We start from the raw sequence: 12098 nt of genomic DNA on the forward strand, positions 1-12098 counted from the left end.
CCCTGACGATGACAGCTACAAGGTCCACCCTGGGTTGGACCCTGTGAGGGGCTAATTGGGAATGGGCTCCGGCTCCTCGGCCACTCGGATGCTCTGGGATTTGGTCACTGGGCAAAGGCAGATGTTGTTTCTCCATCGTGTCGGCAGCTGTCAGTTGGCCCAGCATTTTGGCCATAAGTTTTTGGCCATATCGCATGCTGGTGCTGCCCCCCCCCCCCAGCCGGGAATAGTATCTGAGGGATGCAAATGTATCTGAAGCTTGGTGTCCAGGTGGCGTCTACCAAAAACTCGGACAGCTTGATTGATTTGTTGACTCCGTCGGTGGCCATTTTTGGTCCAACCATCTGCGGGGCATGTAAAATAATTCTAAATTTTGTCCTCATCCACATGCTGGCCAAAACGATGATGAATGTTGGTTTTAGGGCCGTGATAAGTAAATGGATGTTTTCTAGCCAAGTTAAGTTGTGTCTGGCTAAAACTAAGAGAGGAAAAATTGTGAAAATTAAGAGGAATTTAAATTTAGAACAAGATCTTTGAAAAGGTTATTAATCTAACTTAAACTTAAAGCCAGCTCTTGGATTATTTATTAGAATTTCTAAAATATTTTAATATAATATTTTAGCATTTTTGTTATTCAAAATAAATATATTTAGTATAGCAATTAATTAAATTTCCATTAACTTGAGTCAAAAAACATTTTCCAGCTACTTTTAAATAATTTTTCCTTTGACTTTTTGGCATCATTTCTATTTCCAGAGCATCTGCTGCCCCTTGACTGTTGGCCTTGTTTTTGGTTTCTATTTTTTTTTTTTTTTTTTTGGGTATAATGACCATGCAACAGCAGCTCCTGTGGAAAACAAGCAATGACTCCACTGGTCAATGGCAAATGAAAAATGGCCACTCCAAAATGCAACTTCAAGCTCAACCTCAACGCAACTCATCTCCCGGCTGACTTTCACATTTCGCTTTCATTGCCACAGCGACATAAACAACACGGTAGCAACATCCTTCAGCAAGGACCAGGAACAGGACCAAGAGGAGGAGCAGAACAAGGACCAAGAGGAGGAGCAGGAACAGGACCAAGAGCAGGAGCAGCAGCAGGACTAGAAGGAAAAGCTGGATCCTCGTTTGCCCTCGCCAAATTGGAAAATATGTGAGTGCTTTTTGATTTTGTTTTTCCCCTTCTTGTCGCTGTTTTGCAATTTTCCTGCCATATTTCTTCGTGTTGCATCCACTCCGTCAGCTCACCGTCTTGGTTGCTTTCCCCTTTTAATACCCAGCAGTCTTAGTTGGGGAAAAGGGGTATATGCATAAATATTAAATATGATTTTTAAAATTGGAAATAATAAATGTTTGAGAATATAAAATAAGAAAGAGTGTGTTAAAAGCTATACATATATACCTCTTATATTCTTTGATTCACTTTAAAAGGCCCACAAAAGTATGCTATGCCAACTATTGTTTTTTAATCACTGTTGAAATTTTTATATGTCAATTTTTGTGGATTAAGCTAAGCTTAAAAAATTCATAACTAAGTCAAAAATGCATTAATTTTAATTCGGAAAGCGTTCTTATGTTTATTATGTTCTTATGTTATTATTTTTAGCTGGTTAACAAAACTGCATACTCCATTTAAAATGTGAATTTTTGACCGATTTTTACAAATTTTAATGATGTAACCCCTTTCCTTTTTTTCAAAAAATGGGAAATTTCTAAAAAAATGTTTTCTTGGCCGGAGATAGCTAAAAGGATTCCCCTGTTGATGCTGATCAAGAGTATATATAATTTATACGGTCGGAAATGACTCCTTCACTTAGTTTTAAACCTCTGACTGAATCCATAATACCCTGGATTGTTAGAAATATGGCAAAATGTTTTGTTTATATTTTTTTTAGGCAAACTTGGAATTGTTTAAAAATGATAGAGCTTTTAGTGCCAGGTATTTTCTAGTCCTTACACTTATAAGTACCTTTTTTATTTGTCTCCTCTGACTTTTAGGTTTTGTTTTTCTGCGCTTTCCCCTCGACAGCCTCAAGTCAAGTTAGTCGAGTTAGAAATTGGAAAATTGCACGGCAACCTGGACAGGTTTTTTTCGGCCAAAAGAGGAGGAGGATGAAGAACAGGATCGAGGAGGAGCAGGAGCAGGAGCTGGAGCAGGAGCAAGGAGGAGCATCAGCAGACGTGCCAAAGATGCAGCGCAATCTTTCATGGCACTCTCGCCGAGCGTTGACAATGACAGGAACGATACAACGTACACTCACTCACACACACCCAAAACACCCAAACACTCATACACCCACTCATACACAACATCATTCACACTCATACACAACACCCAGAAGCAATGGCAATAAAACTAGCTGACATTTTGATAACGAGCAGCCACCCAAAAATGGCCAATGGCCAATGGCCAATGATGATGCGAATTTTCTAGTTGCGAATTGAAAATAGTGCTTGCCAATAAATGGCAGGACCCGTTGAAGACCAGAGTTGAAATCGGACTTAGAGTGCTTTTACCAAGGCTTCCAGGAAAGGTAACACAAAATGTTGCACTCAGAGAGGAGCTTGTCAAAGGTAATTAAAAAAAGAAAACACTCAAGAGGAAATGTCTCTGTTATTATGGGAAAAAATATATACGTTTCAAAAGCATTTTCCAAATCTTGAAACATATTGAAAAATATTGAAATTAACACAAACATATTTATATAAACGAATGATAACTAATATGATTTCACTGATTTGTCTTTTAAAATTTGTAAATATATTTAAATATGATTTTAAAGCACATTTATAGCAACCTTAAAACATTTTCTGCTATCTTTAATTTAAACTGTTTTCAATCTCTAAAATATATAAGCTACCTAAAACTCTTTCCTTTCAATCTAAATTTTATACACTGAATCAAGATTAAATACGTTTAAAACTCATTTAAAAGCTCCTTTAAACGCCGTCAATTAAATAAATAAATGAGTTTTGGCATCTGCCACCTGAATTCATATACTTTTTTCCTTCATTTATTTTTTGCTCCATCAAAACATTCATTGCAATTGTCAACTTCTATTTTAGATGATATTCGCTGCACTCGAACACCTGACGTTAAATCAATATCAATTGAATCCGTGGAAATTCGCGCTTTACGATTGCTGCTCCTTCGGCTTTTCCTGGAAATTCCACTACCACCCACCACCCCCCCCATTTTTCACACACCTCCCCCCCTTAATGCCAGCATTTTGTTCTCTAATTTGGCAGCCATCGACGTGCTTAGCAGTAAAAATATGCAACTGCGGGATTAGGAATGACTTTTCCGGTTGAAGGAGGAGCGAAGAGGTGAGTTGTGTGAAAATCGACGAGGGGAAAAATCAAGGAAAATCGGATGAAGGGGGGGAATTGTGGGGTTGGAGGTTGCCTCTGGAGACAGCCATGGCCGGAGTGCCCCATTGAGAAGTTTCAAGTGCCGAACCGAGCGGCGTGCAAAAAGTTGGCTGCAGTTGCAGTTGCACTTCGGACCAAGTGGCGGGCGTGGCCATAAAACAAATGCCAACACAGTGGCAGCATCCGGTGGGAGAGAGGGGGGGATATAGAGCGGGGGGATTGGGAATACACTGAAAAATTATACCAAGAAATATTTAATTACAACTCAATATTTAACATGAAGAAATAATAAGAAATAACACTTTGAAGTCTCCCTGAAAATTACAAATAATGCAATGATAAATAAATATTAAAATAAATATTATAAATATTTTATCTAAAAAATTTTTGTGGAACTACATTTTTAAAATGTAGTATTATAATTTTATAAACAACATTTCTTATAGAAAAATTAATTTGAGAGAAATTTATATAACGAAAAGTTTGAAATACACTTTAATGGCATTTAAAGACCATTTTTCAAGTAAATATATTATAAATATAGAATTACATTTGTAAAATTTATAATTTTAATTTTATAAACATTTCTTATAGAAAAATTAATTTGAGAGAGATTTATATACCAAAAAGTTTGAAATACACTTTAATGCAAATGGAAAACCATTTTTCTAGTAAATATATTATAAATATATACACAATTCATATATAAATATAGAATTAAATTTGTAAAATTTATAATTTTCATTTTATAAATAACATTTCTTATAGAAAAATTAATTTGAGAGAGATTTATATACCAAAAACTTTGAAATACACTTTAATGGCATTTAAAGACCATTTTTCAAGTAAATATATTATAAATATATACACAATTCATATATAAATATAGAATTACATTTGTAAAATGTATAATTTTAATTTTATAAACAACATTTCTTATAGAAAAATTATTTTTGAGAGAGATTTATATACCAAAAAGTTTAAAATTCACTTTAATGCAATTGGAAAACCATTTTTCAAGTTAATATATTATAAATATATACACAATTCATAAAAAATTTAATTTAAAAACCTTTTACCTTGTTATTTCTCCTCGTGCACATATATCTCTATATATAGATATACACCTGAATCTTAGCTAGACATCGTCGTTGTCATTGTCGTTAGCAAATATATGGCCAAAGAGGATCAAAGAGCGTTGCACGTTCCCCTTTGGCGCAGGGGTAAAAAAAAATAATTGCAGTCTACAGGGGACAGGGGAGGGGAGGGGAGGGGAGGGGAGGGGAGGGGAGAAGGCTGGGTGCCAGCCAAAGGACGAAAGGACGAGGTCGCCGGATGCACAAGTGTGTGTGTTGCAAAAGAGAGAAAAAAAGATAGAAAAAGGAAGGAAAACTGGAGAAGGAAGCTGGCTTGGCTCAGGGGTGTTGCATTCATTTTGAAAGTCAAATTCCCTTGTTACCAACTCTCCACCTACCATTACATGAAGGGGCGTGGCAGTTGATAGAAGGGGCGCAGGGCGCTAAGCCTCCTTAATGTCATTTGTCATCTTTTGGCCAAGTACCAAGCGGGAGAAGGGGAGAGCTGCAGTTGGTTCTGTTTGCCATTATGCAAATATTATTTCGTGCCAAAAAGCTGCTGTCCCTTCATTCCCCCGGCGGGACCGGAAAACCGGAAATGGGAAATAGGGTGCACTTCCGCTTCGCTACATCGCCGCACAGCACCGCTCCGCTCCGCACTTTAGTTGCCATTTATAATGAAACAGGGGGGGAAAGTTGCCATCAAAAGGGGAAGAATGACCTTAGAAAATATAAAAAAAATAAAGATACCAAGGAGTTTTCTTGATTTTGACAGAAATCGTAGGTCTAAAGATCTAAGAAATAAATATACTGAAAGAATTTAACTGATCTTGTGCTATATATTCTGTTGATTGTTTTAAAGTTTAGTCTGGCAACTATCGATTGTTAATTTTTTTAATCGACTTTTTGTCATTCTCAGGGAACGCAACTTTGTGAGAATTAACAAACCTGGCAACGCTGTCCCCAAACAAATCACATGACATGGTAAGCATCGCACCCAACTTTGCTCCAAACACCAAATATATATACTTTCACAAGGTAAAAAACTAAAATAAAACCCGCAATGAAAAATAAATTAAAGTGATTTCTTTTATTTAGAAGCAAAAGTAATAGCAATAGCAGTGAACAATGGATGCCAACGGAGCCAAAGCTACAGATCGCCAAGTAAAGAGTCTTCACACTGGCGGCGCACGTACAACGATCCTCTTGACCAATCGCCTGGGCAACTTCTTTCGCCGTATGATTGCCTACCTTGTGAGCTGGATCTATGATTACCTCAATCCGAGTGCTAAAAATTATCGCGATGTGCCCTTGTCACCAAGATGCGATGCCCGATTGGCAGAGGTGGGCCGCAAGACGATGGTCTTGGATCTCGACGAGACTTTGATCCATGCCTGCATTTCTGGTTATAGTGCCCAGAAAACGGGTTGCCTATGCAGGGTGCCGGAGCATATAGAGCCCGATTTTGTGATCAGTGTTGATTATGGTCGTGACAAATTGGTACCCATTCGGGTCTTTAAGCGACCCCATGTCGATACGTTTTTGAATTTGGTCACCAAGTGGTATGATGTGGTCATCTTTACGGCCAGCTTGGAGGATTATGCCAATCAAGTGCTGGATGTATTGGATGCCGGTCGAGGCATATTGAATCGTAGATACTATCGCCAGCACTGCCGGGCAGACAAGTTCCTGACCAAGGATCTCAACATCTTGGGAACGGACATTGGCAGGACCTTCATCATTGACAATCTACCAAAGGCTTATGCTCATTTCCCCAATAATGCGTTGCCCATCAAGAGCTTCTTCTACGATCCGGAGGACATCGAGTTGCTGAAGATTCTGCCATTTCTCGATGCTCTACGCTTCACCAACGATGTGCGCTCCGTTCTGGGTCGTCGGAACTATCGATAATTACACAACGAGAGATATATATTTTTTTAACCATATATAACATAAATATCTATTGGATTCCGGTTGTAACTTTTTGATACATGACTAAATGGAGCACAGAATTGAAATTATCTAAATTACTTGGATTGTACGAGAGAAGTTGGAGTTTGCAGAGGCAGCGGATTGCATAGGTTGTGCTATTATTTACTTTATTTGTTTTATAATTTTCTTATGTACTCACCATCCAAAGCTAGGCAAGTGTTGAGCAACATCCTGAAACGAGCTACATGTTGCTAGCACTTCAATGTTGCCAAGGCTTAGCTACAATTTGAAATTAATAAATAAATCGTTTGTCTTTTGTTAAATATAAAAGAAAAAACTAAAAGAAAGCTGTATTATATAGTAATCTTGTGTTGACAAAAGTTAAAGAATTATTTTTAAAACCTTGAAAATTTGTATTTCAGGGCTTACGCGTATATTTTGAAAAACAATGTCACTGGCAGTGATTGGATGATTTTCATTCCTCGTTTTTGGAAGACTAACTAATCAGAAAAAATATGAAGAAAGCCTCTTTCCGGTAAGTACATGAAGTAAATATTTATATATTATTTTATTTGATGAATATTATAATATCAAATTTTATAATAATCATAACTAAGCCGACGATGCATTAATTTCAATTTGGAAAATAGCAAAGTGTTAGTGTTTTTTAGAGTTTTAAATCTGCATACTGAGTTTAGAAGTGTTATAAATTCAATTTTAGGTCAATTTTTAACATTTTAAACGATGTAACCCCTTATAAAATGTCCAAAATTGACAAAAATTTGACTCTTTTCCTGTTTTGAATTTTTTTTTTTACAGATTTATAAAGCTTTTAATGGGGAATCGTAATATATATGCCATCTGGTAATCAGAAGCCATTTATGATCCCAAAACTACTTAAAATATCAGCATTTTAGGTATTAAAAATTGATAATTATCAAAACAATTTTGTTGAAAAGACCAACATTTTAGGAACTCATAACTCAGCATAGAAATCATTAATTTAAATTTAGATAATTACTTGTAGCTAAATATCTAAACTATATTTGTTTTCTATAAGTTTCCCCATCGCCTCAATTAAAAAAAATATTAAAATTATTATACCATCAACGATTTGGTTTGTGCAGAAAAAAATTGATTGCAGCTTTAGGAAAATGTATATTGCAACCAAGAAAATGCTGACAACTTATAGAAGACATTTAATTTCTATTCTTATCGACATTGCAAAGGCCTGTCACGGCCACTGGTCGACTTTCTAAGGAGGCATTAGATCCTGTTCCATCTGCCACGCCCCCTTATCAAACCCTTAAACCACTCTTCGAATGTCCTAACCTCCATCTATACCACCCACTTTTGGCTGTACACTTTCTGTTTGTGATGCTGTTGACTCCTTTGCCTTTGCAGAGTGAAAATGTCAGATTATTATATACAGAAATAAATAAGAGATTGATTTTAAATACAATCAATACTCTAGTTTGTTTAAAACTCTAAAGGAATCTATTTGGTTTTGATTTTTCCACTAGGTTTTTGATTGATTTAATTACATTATTTTTATTTTACTACCCTTTTAGGGTCCCAGGTCTTTTAGTTACAATTTTTCGTATGTAGTGAGAACCATCAGCAATTAGTACTGGCAGCTATTCCCCTTTTTTCATTCAAGTTTTTCTGACGCTGTCAGTGCGGTTGCGGAGTTATCAGTATGGCAAGGAGCAAGGACCAAGGACCAAAGACTGAGTACTGAGTACTGAGGACCCAAAAGGAGAGACACGGACCGGAGCAGAGATGGGAAATTGATTCGAACTCCGTTGGCAATGTCAGAATGAATTGAAATGAAATGGAACGTGACCAAATTTGGCCACATGTCAATATGCTAATGATGATGTGGTGCTGCCATCTGCCTCATAGCACACAGCCACGCCCACAATTTCCACATTTTCCACAAAACCCCTTCCCCTACCCCCCCTTTCAACAATTTCCTTTTGTCTATTGCCATACAAAAGGGGTATTGGGTCCAGATCCCTTTTGCCCCTTGCAGTTTTCGCAATTGTTTTTGAATTTCCAACTGTGACAGTGTTGGTTAAAGGTGATGAAAAATTGAAATAGAAGTTTATGGGAAATGAGAAATAGAAAAGGGTTTTTTTATAGGGAATGTTTGGTAATTTTTTTGATTAGTTAAGAGATGAGTAATTAGTTGTATAAGTTGTAGGTTTTTGTACTAGTTTTAGGTTTTAAGGTAGGAATTGGGGAAAAGAGATTAAAATTCGAAGGAAAGGTTTAGAAATTAAGCCTCATTTTGGTTAGCTTTTACTCGGACTTGATCTCACGATTTATGTTTCAAAAGAGGTTCAGAAAGAAGACAAATTATTAGCTTTACATGAGGAGTAAGTCCTGGAGCAGGACTTGGATCAGGAGCATTAGAATCATCCGGAATACAAGTAACACATTGACAGCCATCGCCTGCGTGAAAAGGCTTTAAGCAAATGGGACACATATGTATGTATGTATGGGGGAAAAGAGCCAGGAGAAAGGAGTAGAAGGAGTAGAAACCCCGGAGAAAGGCCAGAAAGGAGAAAGGATACCAACAGCAACAGCAGCAGCAGGCGTCGCTGGCATTCCATTCCATTCCCCCCATTGCCATGGCCAGGGTTTTCGTGTAATTGGCGGCCCGAAACGAATTGAAATGGGAAATGGCAAATAAATTGAATGAAACGTGTTCCGCACCGCATTGAGAGTTGACCGGCAGGGACGACAAGGACGACAGGGACCCCATGGCAGGTGGGCTACTACTACCGAAGTGGGCGTGGCCTGTTGTTGACCTCAAAGTGGCATTTCCCTTTCCCACATCCGCTCTCAGTGCCACTGCTCCCACGCTCCCACGCCCCATTTCCGCTTCCGGCCAGCGTCATTATACATATATTTACCAACAGCACACGAAGATCGCATTGACCGAAAGGCACACATTTTTTTTTTTTTTGAATATTTTCCACTTTTCCACCGAACCTTAAAAAAGCTCTAATCAGCGGTCGAAGATCGGATTTTTTGGGAGGAAAATGGAAATGACAAGCGGACTTCTTCCAATGCAACTGTCACTGACAGTTTTCCGTATTTTTCTTACCCCATAAAGGGTATTAAAAAAACCTTGAGATTAGGATTTTTCATACATTTTATTTAAACTATATAAACCAGGAGATGCTGGGAATATATTTTAAAGTATTGCACATATCCTGGCTAATGGTGGGCGGGGCTGACTGAGTGTAACAAATAACTTTCTTCGTTTGCTTTGTCGCCCATTGTTTTCCATGGCCAAAAGGAGGGAACTGGAGAGGGGAAAGAAAAGATAGAAAGGGGGGTGGGAAAAACTAGGGGGAGGAAAAGTGGCAGAATGCCAGCTCAAAGGCAACAAAGAGCGGCGGGCAGATAAAGAATTAATTTAGCACAAATACGTTTACATGCTGCGTAATAGTCGGGCGGCAGTTTGCACTTTTCGCTCGATCCTTGCAAACTCTCCTATATATATATGCATATATCCTATGTGTGTGTGTCTCTGTGTGTGTGTGAAAAGGATGGAGGGAAATGGGGAAATTTGTCTGGTTTGTGCATTAAGCGTAAGCTGCAACAAATGATGGCGGGAAAATGGAAAATGGAGAGCGAGGCGAACGAACAATGGCAACCGAGCCAGAGTCCCCGCAGGACAATGACAATTTGCGGGCGTTGACAGTTGCGTTGCCAAAAAAAAAGAAGGATATAGGTGGATATAGAAGGATATAAAAGAATATGTACAGGAATAGTGCCGCATTTTGCATATGGCAAAATGTATTTAAATATTTAGAGAGTTTTTGGGCAAGAAAGCTTGATTTATTAGAGTTATTATTAATATTATAATACAACAATATTAAAGTATTTTTGTCTATTTATTTTTTATTGCATTATTATAATTTTCTTATTTACAAAATGAAGGACTGACATCAACAGGCGAATCTATCTAGCAATTTCTGGCACAAACTACAATTTTTTTAAAATTTAAAAAAAACGAAAAGGGGTTACATCGTTAAAATTAAAAAAAAAAAATTGGAAAATTTTGATTTTTTGAAATTTGTAAACTAAGTATACAGATTTGTTTACCTGCTAAAAACTAGCGCAGAACAGCTTTCCGAATTGAAATTAAATCATTTTTGGCTTAGTTATGATATATGAACAACTTTGATTTTCCTTAAAAATTGGCATATAAAAATATCGATTTTATATATAGAATACATATATTTATACATTTACAATCACACATACTTTGGCTTCTCGAATTTAGCTTCCTTTCTTGTTCCTTGCTAATTGAAATGTAATTAATATTTTTCTCAGTTTAGTATTTTACCTTAAGTGTGTGCTAATATGACCTCTATATTCCATGGAGATTCGGTGGTGTCTCTCCTCAACCCCCTCTGATTCTTAGTCCCTCCGGTGGCTAACCCAATTTACCTTAATTAACCTGCTAAATATTTCATTAATCAAACATTTCTCCACACACACACTCGTATTTACTCAGAGGTACATATGTCGCTTTCAATTAGGTTGCTCCTGACATTTTTACACCCTGTTAGCAAGCACATAAAAATTCACCTTTTCCTCGCTTTCTCCTCTATGTATTTATTTTTTTGTAGTATTTTATTTTTTCCCCCCATTTCAATATCTTGCATTTGCCATTCCCCCGGTTGTTTTTGTTGTTTGCCAATGGCTTCTAATTACTCACCGCAAGCCCCTCAACTGGTTGACTGACTTAATTACAAATTGCATTATTTATCGGGCGGCAAAGTTCGTCAAACTGCACCAACGTCAGCAGGAAGCTGCAGGACGAAAAGGATGAGGCTGCAGATGAGGATGGAGATGAGGATGGAGATGGGGATGAGGATGAGGACGAGGACGAGGCTGTGGTCGAGTAGGAGAAGGCATTGAGAAAGGGGTTTTGGCAGCTGGGCGATAAACGACATACGAATGTGTGCGGTTGGGTGCTGCTCACCTGGGAAAAACCCACCCACAGCCTCTTCACTCAATCCTCAATCCATTGGCATTTTCCGCCCTTGGCAAATAACTCAGACAGCAGAGCTCTTTGCAGCTTGGACTCTCCTTTGCAAGGAGTCTGGTCTAACCAAAGTAACGACTTTAAGCTGCCATATTTAGTGGACTGTAAGGTCCTTGGCTCGTTAATTCCAGATTTAGAATTCCAGCGAGCGTTTAGTTTGGTTTATATTTTTACTGACGGTTAATGAGTTCAATTTCAGTTCGAAAATATTAAAATTCTATATCTAAATTGGATATTAATTTTTAGTTATCGGAATAAATAACAATAATAAATTAGCAACAACAATGGGACGTCTACAATAACACCCTGCCGAATCCAATTTCTCGAAAATCTGAAAGGAAATTGTCATAAATTGCAATTTAAAAAAAAATTAAAATTTGCAAAAATCTGCCAAAAAATAACATTTTAAATGGAGTATGCAGTTTTGTTAACCAGCTAAAAATGAACATAAAACCGTTTTCCGAATTAAAATTAACGCTGTTCTGACTGAGTTATGGATTTTTTTAATTTTGATTTGTCGTAAAATTTGCATATTAAAGTATAGTTAATATCGATTAAAAAATGGGATTGCACCTTCAGTCGGAAGCTTAAAAGAAAGTGAAGGAGTCATTTTCGACCTTATTTAGAAGTGTAGCAGCAGTACAGGA

At 37.2% G+C, this 12098-nt stretch overlaps 1 pseudogene across 5 annotated transcripts in view; it reads left to right on the plus strand.

Annotated features, from left to right (window-relative positions):
- LOC110180465 (CTD nuclear envelope phosphatase 1 homolog pseudogene) overlaps positions 1-12098 on the plus strand; it is a 100454-nt pseudogene that overhangs the window by 56537 nt on the left and 31819 nt on the right. For 4 of the 5 annotated variants that reach the window (XR_015272260.1, XR_015272258.1, XR_015272259.1 and 1 more), the window contains 6 exons: positions 757-1153; positions 1999-2574; positions 3067-3327; positions 5368-5486; positions 5547-6529; positions 6803-6915. The product of XR_015272260.1 is annotated as a CTD nuclear envelope phosphatase 1 homolog pseudogene, transcript variant X3 (transcript). Of the gene's footprint in view, positions 1-756; positions 1154-1998; positions 2575-3066; positions 3328-5367; positions 5487-5546; positions 6728-6802; positions 6916-12098 lie in introns of those variants that run through there. The other variant, XR_015272261.1, reaches the window with a different exon arrangement.

The sequence above is a fragment of the Drosophila serrata genome, unplaced genomic scaffold, assembly GCF_035046125.1.
Source record: "Drosophila serrata isolate PLE 108 unplaced genomic scaffold, ASM3504612v1 contig_276, whole genome shotgun sequence".
NCBI classification, from domain to species: Eukaryota; Metazoa; Arthropoda; class Insecta; order Diptera; family Drosophilidae; genus Drosophila; species Drosophila serrata.